The sequence below is a fragment of the Papaver somniferum genome, chromosome 3 (genome assembly GCF_003573695.1).
Source record: "Papaver somniferum cultivar HN1 chromosome 3, ASM357369v1, whole genome shotgun sequence".
Lineage (NCBI taxonomy): Eukaryota > Viridiplantae > Streptophyta > Magnoliopsida > Ranunculales > Papaveraceae > Papaver > Papaver somniferum.
The window spans coordinates 40,998,911-41,013,771 of NC_039360.1; the positions used below are offsets into that span (position 1 = coordinate 40,998,911).

Sequence of the window (14,861 nt, forward strand, 5' to 3'; positions counted from 1 at the left end):
TCGAGCAAGGAATTTTAGTTTCCTCATCAGAAGAAATCACAACAGAATCATAGGACGTGTCTTTTTATCTGTAAGAGATTTACCAAGAGCTTCTAGTTTGACAGCGAGATCCATTTTCTCTTTGGCTAGACAGTTCAATTAAATGTCTTTTTCTTTGATCTTCTGCTTAAGAAGATTCACTCTGTCTTTAAAATAAACACTTTAGAAGACAGAGATTGTATTGGCTTTAGGAGTTTTACCAACTCTTTATCATCATCTTCTTTTTCTTCATAAAAAGACATAGATGTTTTCATTACTCCTGGATCATGAGTCAAGGAAGTATTAACATCTTCAACATTTGAGCATTTAAACTCTTGCATAACGTTAACTGAATCGGACATAGATTCAATTCTTATATGTTGGATCGCACCAAACACAGATTGTTAGATCTTTTCGTGTTTGCCTGCTCTGATACCAATTGAAAAGGCGAGGGTACCCAAATATACCTCAAGCTAAAACTTTTCCTACCTATAAGTCCTTTCTCCGAAAGTGATTGTCTATGGACCGAGTCGATAAAATACAACTAATCGGTTCACACTTCGTGTGATCGTCTATGGATATGAGATCGAGACAATACAACAACGAAGTATGTTTAGTTGATACAAAGGTTCGGACTTAACCAAACAAAATAGGATTTCTTATCAAGTAAATAGGAATTAACGTTTGTGTAATTTACTTTAATTATAATAAAACAATTACAATGCGGAAAATAAAAGTAAATGACATAGCAAGATTTTGTTAACGAGGAAACCGAAAATGCAGAAAAACCCCGGGACCTAGTCCAGAATTGAATACTCTCAGGATTAAGCCGCTACACAAAATTACACTTAACTTCGTATAGTTGAGACCAAGTACCTAACTCTATAGTATACCTAGTTCCGTTTGTATTCCCACGCCTCCGACATGTGAATAAGTCACGTACTTGGAGCAATCCCTTTGGTTCGTATTCCAAACAGTAAAGGAACAAGAAATCTGTTTGGTATAAACTCTATTCAACCAAGTGATATGAGTCAGACAAAGGCTCATTCGTTTATCTCAACATACACTCCTTCATCGGGTCTAGATCTATCTTATGTTCAATCACCAAAAGGTAATCGATTAAGATTAATCCAACAACACCTTTAATCCAAAGAATCTTGTTGATGCCGATCTACTCAATTAATCAATCCAATCTACCACAAGGATAAACCGATTATTAATTGGATCCTCTTTTCCCAAACAAGTATTATGCACACCAAATATTATAAAACCCAAGTCAGATCTTCAATATCTTCTTTGTCTTCAAATCTTCTTAAATCTTCAATAAACACCTGCACACAATCACTTGAATCCCTTGTGATCAATCACGCACAGAAGGGAGTCTGTTAACAATGGATTATCACAAGATCGTCTTTAGAACTAACAACAGTCTAAAGATCCCTGTCGAAACTCTGAACTAGTTTGAGTGAATCTTATATCAGAAGAGAAGATTCTTAAGAATAAACAAACTTGGTGCAATCAGATTTCAACCACTGTTAGTCAATCAAATCAATCGAAAACAAAGCTAAACCGCAATTATCTAGTTTCCCACCAACGGGTCGTGCTAGAGCTTCTCAATCCTAAAAAAGACTTTAAAACGAGCGGCCGTACGAGATTTCACCTAATTAGATTATTCTCCTCTCCGATAAGCGGCTACACCAATAAAAAAGACAAAATAGGAAGTTTGTTGTTATGAAGGATTAATTTGCTAGAAAGGAAAACTTCGTGTATTTATAGACAAAGAAGTTTGGACACCAAGGAATTTCCAAAACCGAAAATATTCTCAAGATATTCATAAATACACATATTCGGTTTTCATAAATCCTGGAAATGCTCTATCCAGAAATACAATCAAAATCTCTCGGAAAATCTAATTAGTAAATGCACATTACTAATTCCATAAATTTCCAACAAAGTTAAATTAACAACCTTAATTAAAAGATTCTTAACTTACTTATGTTTCGATCTTGGGATTCTTTTCCCTTAGCCTTTAAGGAATATCTTTGAACAATTATAGAAATAAACATTCACAGTACGTGTTCAAAGTTTGTCGACATCTTTACTATGTAAGTTCTCTTTCACACTTACAACCTTGAAACTGATTTTCCACACTTCCAAACAAGTTTAGAATTGGTTCATCTGACTTTCAAGAACTATGTGATTGATCAAACCAACATTCAATCACAATCATGGGTTTACGGTTCTACCAAAACAAGTTTCGGTTCTACCTCCATGTGAGTACTACACATAGTCACACTAGCTTCCCAAAGATTCGGTTGACTAGGTACTATGATCGGTTCCCCACATATATATGGTATTAAACTCATATGTGTTGCACATGTCTATAGGATCGGTTCCCCTTTCTGCTATAAACCTTGCTGCACCCCATACAAAGATCGGTTCCCTATTGCACTGCACCCCTTAGGTTCGGTTCCCTTTCCCTCACTAGGATCAGTTCCCTAACCCCAACAAGGATCGGTTCCCTTTCCCCAAGGTACAAACAATCCGTTCATACCAGGTGATTACTTAAGATTGGTTTTACTAATAAAAGTTATACCGATACAAAAGTCAGGACTTTGTGAATAGTTCTACCAAGAACACAACAAGTTGTGAGCGGTTATACTCTATCACACATATTGGTTGTTCATAAGATATGCAATGAATAAAAAAACCAATAACTCCCGAAAATTTCCTTTTCGGTCCACAAACAAGTTTATGAACTTACTTCCTTAGAACACATGTAAACATTGTTCCCTAGGATGAAATCCTCACTTTATACCCATACATAATCACAATAGCATTCAAATGATTATGGCGATGTCTTATCTATAAAGTTTAATGGTTAAGCAATAAACCTCGTATTGTATTCCTTAATACTATGTCTATCTAGAGTTCAAACATGCTTCGCAGTTATGTTTTCAATTTGCACGACTTGAAAGATACCTTAGGGAATGAAACAATTCAAGTCAAATATCACTAACCTCAAGTGGAAGATGATCGTTGTGGTTGTAGCTCCTTGCTTCTTCACATCTTCAAGACTTCGCAATACTTGTAATGTCTCATATCCTAATAATTTCAAGCTAACCTATACGAAGTTTAACTCTGGTACATAATCAAGCGACTCTTAACATGAGTTTTGATTCACTAAAATATGACAACCAAACTTGACATACCAACGGTTGGTGGGTTCAACTGAGAAATTCTCTAACATGTACAATCTATAATAAAATGAAATATTTCACATCATTTGTTAAAAATAAAACCTGAAATCACAAAAAAACCGTCTGGGTCGACAAGGGAAATCCGTTAGTATGGATACGGCAGGGGAAATCCAAGCCATAAAAGAACATTATGGCCAGGAGTTTCGGCCGGTAAACTGAACTGTAATCTGAGAATTTTTTGGATGGTTCAACTTACGGCCTAGAAACTGAGCCGTAAAACCAAAACGTCCAGGTAAGCCGACAGTGAAAAGGTAAACGGATGGGATACCGGCACCGATAATATTAAATAACATTTAATGTTAACAGTCGGGAAACCCAGCCGCCGCCGACAGTATTAAATAGAATTTAATACTTCTCATGCACGTAGGAAAAACCTGGCCGTATATTCATATTTACGACCATAAATTTTAACGTTCCATACATAGGTCTTTGGTAACGGCTGGAAGTTCATCAAGATTTAGCCATAAGACATAATAACGGCTAGGATTTCATGGATTCCTAGACGTGATCGGACCTGGCGGCTGGAATCCTAGGGTTTTCAGAAGGAAAAAATCGAAACTTCTTGTAACTCTGATCTTGAAAAATGAAATTGGAGTTAAATTATAGGTATACCTGGTAATCTTCAGCATTTGTTTCTTCGATTTGTTCTTCTACTTGGGTCGGTCCTTCGAAATCATAGTAAGGTTCATAATGGTTATATTGAGTTTGAGAAAAATTTCATGATTTTCTAAAAAATCAGCAAAGAACTGATCGTTGTTGATGGGTAATAATATGTTATCGTGTTTTAAAGGTGAGGATTCACCCTTTAATTGTTTGACAGATCCGAAACAATCATGATTCACTTTTTCTTTGAGGTGGGCGATTGTTGCAATAATACATTTTGGATAATTAGGTTAAAATCGACTCCACTAGGCTCAAATGGATTACATGTCATCAAAAGAAATTAAGGGAGGAAATCTACGAAGGATTACAAATGCACAAAATATGGGCGAAACCAGCGTAAGTAAGTTATAAGTAGAATACATATATGTACATTCTGTTTTTTTTTTTCTAAAAGCATTCAAACTCCAATTTAGTTTTTTAGAAGAAAGCAAAACCCTTGACATGTTTCTAATTTTATATCCCAAGTACATAAAACATGCGTGAATTCTTGATACGTTTTTTGTCTCAATAAACGATCTAGCTAGGCAAGAAGATAGTACTACCTTCTTCATACATAAGTAGGCCGCGTGATATATACTGAAAAGACGAGGGTACTCAAATACACCATAATCTTTTATTTATCCACCTATAAGTCCTCTACCGAAAGTGATTTTCTATAGACTGCGTCGAGACAATACGACAAATCGGTTCGTAGTTCATGTGATTGTTTATGGATACAAGATCGAGACAATACGACAACAAGATAACTTGTGTGATTGACTATGGATACAAGATCGAGATAATACAACAATGAAGTATGATACTTGATAGGTTCGGACTTAACCAAACTCTATAGGATCACTATCAAGTATGTACAGAGTTAACGTTTGTGTAATTTACTTTAAATTATAATAATAAAAATTATAATTTCGGAAAAGAAAAGTAAATGACACAACAAATTTTGTTAACGAAGAAACCGAAAATGCAGAAAAACCCTGGAACCTAGTACATAATTGAATACTCTCAGAATTAAGCCGCTATAAAAAATCTAAACAACTTTGTATAGTTGAGACCAAACAACTAATCCTAGTTCACTTAGTTTCCTCAGTATCCTTGCGCTTTCGACTTCGATGAGTGCACGCACTGGAACAATTCCTTTGGATCGTATTCCAAACAGTAAAGAAACAACAAATCTGTTTGGTAACAACTCTATTGATTCTTTAAGATAAGATATCTCATGTCATATGCAAAGGATCTTCCATTTAAGCTAATAAACTCCTTTGCCTGGTTAGATCAATCTATCCAACAACTACCGAAGTAGCAGGGTTTAGATTCGCACTCAATCCAAATAAATATCAAAGAGGTAAATTGTGAATGCCGATCTCACGCAACTAATCAATCGAATAAATCCGATTCTAGTTAGATCTCAGCCGATCAAGGTTTTTGCAACACAAAGATATGAGAAACCAATAAGAAATCTTCTTCGTCTTCAAATCTTCTTTAATCTTTAATTAAAACTGCACAACACCACTTGAATCTCTTGTGATCAGTCACACACGGAACGGAGTCTGTTAACAATGGATTGTCATAAGATGTATTTATATCTACAAACAGTTCTAAAGATCCCGTCGATACTTCGATCTAGTTTGAATGAACATTATATCATAAGAGAAGATTCTCAAAAATAAACAAACTAGGTGCAATCAAAGTTTCAAAAACCGTTAGTGAATCAAATCAATAAAAAACTAATAACACTACAATTATCTAGTTTCCCACCAACGGTACTCGTAGAGCTTCTTGATCCCACATAAGTATTTAAACGAGCGGTCGTAAGAGATTTCGCCTAATTAGGGTACTTTCTTCTCCGATTAGACGGCTCCACCAGAAACAAAAAAAGAAGAAGATGAAGTTTGCCTGGCTCTTAGGACTGTTTGCTAGAAATTCAAACTTAGGTATTTATAGACAAAGGATGTTTGGACACCAAGGAATTTCCAAAACCGAAAGTAATAAATGCCCATTAGGTTTTCATAATCCCAGTAAATGCTTTGTCCAATATTTCCCGAAACTCTCAATAGAAAATCTCTAATTAGTAAATGCACATTACTAATTTTTATTCTTTAGAGATATGCATTTAATTGGGGCCAATGACGTTTGGTACCACAATAGAATTTAAGGAAACACAAAATACCACAACTTAACATAATAACATTCCATTTTATTGTTTGACTAACTCGCCCCCAACCAAACATAGATTACCTAACATATCCTCGGACTTGGGGTCGCACATTTTGAAAATTGGATCTGGTGCATGATTGATTTGGATGTTTGATCGATAAAATATATGGTTGTTGTAATGAAAGAGTATTGATTTGGTCGGTAAGTTTGTGATTCAGGGTTTCCAGTAAAAGAGTTTTAATTAGGTTTCCAGTAAAGGAGTTTTAATTAGACTCGTGATGGAAAATCCTAATGGTCCTTTAAGGTTCTGATCAGAATTTACATCGTTTCTGTGGGGTTCGTTTGTTGAATGACTACTTAGGATTCCTATTGATGGTGGATCAGCTATCATTATCAGGTTTGTGTTGCAACGGATTAACTGTATGGTATAAGGAAGTTTAAAATTGATTAGTTATGAAATGACAGAGAAGAAGAACAAAACAAAGGTCATTGGAAGGGTATATTTTGTAACACCTATTGTAGTTGAAAGGTTTTTTACGAGGCTCATACCTATGCATGTTAGGAATGCCACTTCATACGAAGATTTGTTGACGGAAAAATATGTCAAACATTTAAAAGTACATCCGAGGCACGGGTATTTTTGGAGAATGATAAAAGTGTACGGGCATGTATGGACGAAGCAGCAACAAACAAGATACCATCTGCTTTCAGAATTCTTTTTTGGTAGCATATTGTTTTTTTGCAACTTAATGGACACTAGAAAGCTATAGAGGAGTTCTTCAACGACATATTTGAAGATTATTCAAGGTCAAACGATACAAGATCTGCATACTTATCATGTCGTCTTCTTAGAGAGCTCGGTCAAATGCTTCATCAACATGGAAAGCATCTAAAAGATTCTGATCTTCCAGCAATTTTAGGCATATTGGATGATAATTTACAGGTGTCTGATCTGATCGAAGAAGAGCTATAAGTTATGGTTTCTGAAGAAGATATGTTGAATATGGACAGGTTGAATGAATATCAGACCAAGGCTTATGATGCAGTTATGGGTGCCATCTGAAGAAAAGAAAGTAGAATATTCTTTGTTGATGGTCCAGGAGGTACCGGGAAGACTTTTTTCTACCGTGCTATTTTGTCGACCATTTGAAGAAATGGTGGCATTCCATAGAAAGAGATACATCTGGATTTGCAGCTACTATGTTACCTGGTGGAAGAACTGAGACTGAATATTCAAGCTTTCATTTACCCCAGCAACAATATCTACATGTGACATCGCTAAAAATGACAAGTTGGCTGATCTTCTATATCAAGCTACTGTGATTATGTGGGATGAAGCTACCATGGAACATCGTTTTTCAGTCGAGGCATTCGATGAGACTATGATTGATATAACAGGTATCAAGAAGCCGTTTGGTGGTAAGATTGTTATTATGGAAGGTGATTTCTGCCAGGTTCTTCCAGTTATACCAAAAGCTTCAAAGGGGTAAATGGTTTTTCATGTATTACTAGGTCACCTCTGTGGAGAAATGTAGAGGTTCTTCGTCTGAAGAAGAATATGCGTGCAGTGGGCGATACGTCTTATTCTGATTTCTTGATGCGAGTTGGTGATGAAAATGAACCATCTTCGGCAAATGACATGATAAAGATGCCATATGATATAGTGATACCCCAGACTGGTGAAGATTTAGTGTCCCAACTGATTAGAAGCTACCTTTCTCGACTTGGAAAATAATTCTGAGGATCAAGATTACTTGCTTAACCGGAAACTCATTATGCCACTAAATGAGCATGTCGATAAGTTGAATGATCGAGTGGTTAGCATGTTTCCTGGAGAACATCATACATATTATATATTTAATTTCGTGGAAGATGATTTCCACAACCTCTATCTCCAAGAACACTTGAACAGAATATCCCCAGATGGTTTACCTCCTCATGTGTTGAAACCAAATCTAGGAGCACCCATGATGTTACTGAGGAATTTTGATGCCAAAGACAGTTTATGCAATGGTACTAGGCTTATAATATAAAAGTTCTTTCTAAATTGTATCGATGCAGTGATCCTCGGTGGAAATTCAGCGGGTAAAAGAGTATCCCTCCGTAGGATGCCAACGATCCCGCCAGAGAATCTTGAGTTGTCGTATAAGATGATTCCAAGCAGTTCCCAGTACGTATGTGCTTTGCATTCATGATCAACAAAGCACAAGGATAAACAATTAAAAACACCGGTGTTTATCTGCCCGAGCGTGTCTTCAGTCATAGACAGTTGTATGTTGGGCTTTCTAGGGGTGTTTCCATCAAGAACACTAAGGTGTTAATCAAGAAAGGAGGCGTTGCTCATAAAGTTGGAACGTTCACCAAGAACGTTGTGTACAAAGAAGTTCTTACGTCATCTTAGCTTAGGTAAACAAAAATAATTATTACAATTACAGATTAATGTTGTCCACAAAGTTCTTAGTTGTTGTATTTGTTTTTATTTAATATTTTTTTTCTTTTCCTCCATTGTTTTAGTTCTGGTTTCATCTTACACTTTAGTGTCTATTGTATATGAACTTTTCACTCACTGAAATGTAAGTCGCATTTATTTCAATTGATTACAAGAGATAGAATTGTGAAGCAGTAATATACATTGCTTTTGTTTGAAGACGTCGTTATAATTTGTTACTCCCTATGCTTTGTAACGGAACGACAAGTCGGCAGGTGCATCACACGTGCATCTTTGCTAGTAGTTGATAATAAATTCATATAATCATAAGAAATTATTATCTTCTTTTTTTTTATATGTTTTCTCCTAGGATTAACCATTTCAAAGTCCTCATTATTGAAGTTGATCTTTCCTTCATCCATATTTGAGAACATAAATAATCCAGGGCCAGTTTTATGATTTAGGAAGTAATAGAAGGTAAAAGATAAATTTTCTTATTACAGGCCAAAAAAAAAAAATTCGAAAGGAAACAAATATCAAATAACATGAAATATAATGATATAAAAGAAAATAAAAATAATATTGTATTCAATTTTTTTTTTGAGATGTGTGAATATTTATGCTGTAATATCCAAGGGCTAGAAAGCGCACCCTTACAATAGCTGTCACGAGGGTGACCTCGTCGCAGAAGGACTCAAACAACCGGAAAATCATGAAATTCCATTCTTTAAACAGTTTATTTCATATTCTTCAAGTCTTTGTTTCGATCATAGGCATCTACAATAGTGTTGTAGGAGATCACGTCAGTTAGGCCCCATTTTCTGGCCATCCAAAACACATTCCTAGCCTTCTTGAAAATCCTTGCCTTTCTATACAAATCAGGCATCACACTGACAGATAGCTTTTTTTTTTCTTCTTTTTCTTTTCTTTTTTTCTTTTTGCTAAATTACACAAATTTTATTGATTAGAAAACGAAATTATAAACATCGACAAGGACTGAAAGACCAAACTAAAGGAAATAAAAATATACTCAAAACTAAGAAAAAAAAACAAATATATAGGCCTAAAATTAGAACTTTCACAAAATATGTAATAATCTACTTCAGACATTTCTATTCTCACTAAGAAGAAGGTCTTCCAATACGGAGATGTCTTTCTCCTTGCCATTATCAGCAGAGAAGTTCACCTCTCTATGACAATGACCAAATATGATTGTTATCATCTTACGAACTGCATTTAACCATCTCACCTTGATAAACCATGGCACTTGAACTCTTTCAAAATCATTTATCATTGTTTCAGAGTCAAAGTTAATGATGATCCCCTGCAAATTCCACTCCACTGCTAACTTTACAGCACATACAACTGCAATATAATTTGTAGCAATACTAATACCTCAAGAGAGGATACCAATAACTGGAAAACAACCGGAGTCCTGCTGCGACGAGGTCACTCTCGTGATAACTATTGTAAGGATGCGCTTTCTGGCCCTTGGATATTACATCATAGATATTCACACATCTCAACACAAATTTAGAATATAAAAATATTTTTATTTTCTTTTATATCATTATATTTCATGTTATTTGCTATTTGTTTCCGTTCGAGATTTTTTTTTTACCCGTGGTAAGAAATTTTATCTTTTACCTTCTGTTACTTCCTAAAATCCTAAAACTGGCCCTGGATTATTTCTGTTCCCAAATATGGATGAAGGTTTGATCAACTTCAATAATGATGAAAAACACATAACAAAATAAAATATGAAGCTTATGATTATAATGCATGAATTTATTATCAACTGTGACAGAGTCTAATTAGGTCTAACACCCTTGTAAATGAAACAAACAACCATGAATACTTCAAAATGTTGTATATTTCCTTTATTAGTGAGTTAAAAGTATTTTTGTATTTATAAGCTTTCATGTTGTGTTAGCCAAAATTATCTGAAGCAAAAAGTGAAGCAAGCTTTTTACTCCTTTGTTTTTTTAAAGGAGTGTTTAGAATGTTTCACGTAGTTTAAGAAATATAGAGAGGTATAAATTTTTTCCATATATACCATGGATAAAAGTATTCGAACATTAAACACTATCACTACATTTAAAATAAAAGTTTATAGTTCCAACAAAAAACGTAAGGGTTTAGTGGATGTTTTAAAGAAAAATATGAAAACCCTCAAATATTGTGGAACTAGAAAAATTCTCTAAACCACCATCTAAAATGGAACAGATGGAGTATTATCGCTGTCTCATTCTTCATTATTAGTGATTCTAGATATATTATTGGCTTTTTTCTCATATAATATATTCAGATCGAGTGACAACTTAAGTTTTTTAGGTCATTTTAGCAATTCTATTTGAAATTATGTTGCACAGTAAGTTTTCTTTCACTTTTTCCAACGTAATCTAACCGGTTATTTGAAATTATATTGCGCAGTAAGTGTTACTAAAATGCAGTAAGTTTTCTTTCACTTTTTCCAACGTAATCTGATAGACGCATTTACGTGTCTATTTTGTTCTCAATTATGTATATTGTTAGTGCTCGATTTTGTATTTATTTTGGCTTTTTATGTTTTTGTAGGTGTTTTTGAAAAAATAAGATTTTGCGGCGAAATTGTCTCGAAAAGTGTTTTTTGCCTTCATAGGAGGACATTTGCTATTCGGACCCTCACTTTGGATAAGGGGTAACCTTATTACTAAGGGGCATCCCATTTCCAGGCAGCTGCTAATCGCACCCCTACTCTGGATAGGGGGCGACCATCTTCTTCATTTGAAAAAACAAGAATTGGCGGGAAACAAAACCAGTTACGGGAGATTTTAGGGTTCAATCTATGGGAAACTTCCAAAGAGATTCAATCGGAGAAATTCGTTGGTACGTACTTGAATTGAGTAAACAGGCATGGTATGTTTGTTTAAATCAAGAAACTTGGGCTGTTAACTCGGTGTTAGTCGAAATAGGGAGGCAAATATCATGGGTTTCTATTTTACGGAAATAGGGAGAGTTTTACTCGGACTTTCTCATGGATTTCGATTGGTTTGGGCTGGATATTTCAAAACAGGGTATGTATGTGTTTGAGGCTCGATAAAAAGAAATTTACACGGACTTTAGTCAAAACAGGGGAGGATTAATATTGCGGGAATTTTTGGTTGTATTTGTGGAAGGTACGTAGTGAGATTGGAAGGATATGCACTCTGCAAGATTTACTGCTATCTTTAGAAGAAGTTTCAACAAAACAGAAGACATAGAGAAGCTTGGAAATGAAAGAAATCCTGAGACTTGAGGTGGAGGGAAGATAAGAAGAGCCGAAGATTTCTTGAAGTGGAATCGACCTGTGGTCTATAAAAGGAGTTGGGATAGCTCATAGAAGACTTACGTTCACTTTGGGGAAGTTTAGAACAGAACAGAGCACAAAAACACCAAGTTGCAGAGATACAGGCGAGAGGAAGAAGAAGAACTCAGAACAGTAGTAAGAAACAGTCGCAAAATCCGTGGCCTTTTCTTTCAAATTCAATCAGTTTGTCACAATTTCTGCAACAATTATTCAGAGTTCGCAACAGTTTTGTGTTAGGGTACTTTGTAACAGTGGTTCGTAACAATTATATCCGTTACAAACACGCTGTTTTATACCTTCTCTTCTTTTTAATCAACTTTTGAGCAACAAACATGTATTTTGAGCAAGTGATTAATATGAGGAGCTAAACCCCGTTTCTGAGGCGAAAGAGGAAGCTATTTTTCCAACAAAAAGTGGTATATTCTTATTTATTTATTTATCGCAATTATTTTTATGATTGTTTTGCCTTGAGTGAAAATTGTTTGAATGATTCTTGTTAAGCAATTGTTATTTCTTTTGATGGAGCATGCTTGGACCTAGGTTTTTGATGTTCTATGCTTCGGATTTACACTTGTTATTTTGAGAATCTACTTGTTGCAATAGTTTAGAATCAAATTGAATGTAAAAATTGCATGAATATAAATATTGGATTAAATCACTTTGAACTTGGAAAATAGTGGAATCTTAGCCTCAGCGTTCTTTTAATATTGATATCAACTTTGATTGAGTTTGCTATAATTTTTAGTGAGTTTTCTATTTTAATATTAGAATTTAAGTCTAATTAATATCCTTCGCAAGTATGAGAATCGAACCACTTTTACCACTATCTACAAAACACATCAATTTTTGGCGCCGCCGACGCGGATTTGCTTTTAGGGTTTTAGATTTTTTTTTTTTTTTTACGTTTTTTTTAATTTTTTTTTCGATTTTACGTTTTTTTGGTATTTATCTTTTGTCTACAGGTTTTGGATCATAAAGAAAATTGAGCCAAGGAGTTTGGTGATTTCGTAAAAGACTTGGAGCGAAAGATTAAAGCGAAAAGAACGGAAAAGAAGACAGTTTTTTAGAATATATTATATTATATATATATATATATATATATATATATATATATATATATATATATATATATATTGTATTGGCTTAGTTATTATTTTTGTAATTTTTCTTTTCTTTTTGGACACTTTGGACTTTTGGACTTTGGACACTATTTTTATTTTTACCCTACAGAAGGGTACTTTTAAATATAAACTGTTTGCAGAGAAGGAGGACAACTACGATATTGTCTCTGCACCTTGGGTTCGTACACTGACATAGGAGTCAGTGTCCCGAGTCGACTACAACCGATTCATCCCCCGTATGGAACGGGAGGTAAGATTCTGAACACTCGTGAATCCCCTGTCAGCGAGTTACTGTCTTCTTTCGTATGCTTATATGTTGAGGACTGAATACGGACTTTAATTTTCTAGTAAAGGGAAAGGCCTGGCCATACAAGATAAGGGTTCGGATTTCATCACGTCCTCTTCTTGCCCGCCTTAGGAAAACGACACCAAACGCGAACCTAAGCCTAAAATTTTGACTACAACGAGACCGATAGGGTAACGAGCTTAACAGGAAAGTCATTCGAAAAATATTGGTTACTCTTTTAAGCATACTTCGAAGTTCTTGACGGTTTCTGTAAGTTGAATGCGTGACTGCGCCGCCTTGTAATACCGGTGAGGCCTTGGGTATCAAACCTCCACGGAGCTTCCCTCGCCTCTATTCAACTTACTTTAACTCGGATTGATTCCATAGGGGTTTGCTTAAATTGTAACGAATTCCCTTTCGAAGGATTAGAAGCTGGTATAAAAACAATCTAAGTGGAGCCATCATGCTTTTTGTTTGCTAGAAATCAATAGGTTTGATTTGGTTGAGTCAACCTTTCTTTGTGATTGAATAGAATCCCCTTCCTTATTTTTTTTTGCATGCCTGAACGTAAAAGAGACGCCCTAGGTAGATTTGTTAAAGAGAAACCTAGTAGTTCTAAATGTCTCGATTACCTCAATTTAGAAAGTACGATTTTTGAAGAGTCCGTTTTTGAACGTCCGCTTGAGGAGTCAATCCCTAATATTCCGATAGTGCTAGAAATGGCAACTTTAAAAGCTTTGTTGAATCTGACTAGGACTACTCGTCCTTCGTGTATTAAGTTAGCTGAAACGGAGGCACCCTATGAACTGAAACCTGGGACCATACAGATGCTCCCAATCTTTTTAGGGAAAGAAAATGAAAACCCCTATTACCATGTTACGGATTTTGAGGAAATTTGTAGTACTCTAAGAATTAGAGGCTTAGATGATGATGCTTTGAAACTTAGGTTATTCCCATTTTCCCTGAAAGATAAGGCCAAGTCATGGCTATATAGTTTGGACTCCGAGTCAATTGAGACATATGAACAACTTACATCTGCCTTTTTCAATAAGTTTTTACCTAGGCACAAAACATCGTCTATTAGGACGCAAATATGCACATTTTCACAACAAGAGGGAGAATCTTTATATAGGTATTTGGAAAGGTTCAATGATTTATTATCCCAGTGTCCTCATCATGGTTTAGAAAAGGTTAGGATAGTTCAGATCCTTTATGAGGGTTTAGATTATTCCACAACGACCATGGTTGAGTCTCTATGCACTGGTGGATTTGAAAACCAAACTGTTGATGCGGCGATGAAATTTTTTAATGAAATCGCCGAAAAAACCCAGCAATGGGAAAATAGTAGGGCACCCCAGAAAACAATTCTTTTAAGTAGAGGAAACGTTAATAGGGTAGAAGGAGGCTATGAATCAGATGCCAAAATTGCTGCTATAGCAAAAAGGTTAGAAGCTTTAGAAGTGGGCCAGACTAGTGGTAGAGTGGAGCCTTTTTGGGAAGGCCAGAATATTGAAGAGCAAGCCAATGCTCTTTATAATAACACTAGATTTGATAACCGTCAAAAGATTGACCCATATTCAGAAACCTATAATCCTGGTTGGAG

At 35.3% G+C, this 14,861-nt stretch overlaps 1 pseudogene; it reads right to left on the minus strand.

Annotated features, from left to right (window-relative positions):
* Window positions 1-14,341: 14,341 nt before the first annotated feature.
* LOC113362412 lies at window positions 14,342-14,441 on the minus strand (annotated as a pseudogene).
* Window positions 14,442-14,861: the final 420 nt, after the last annotated feature.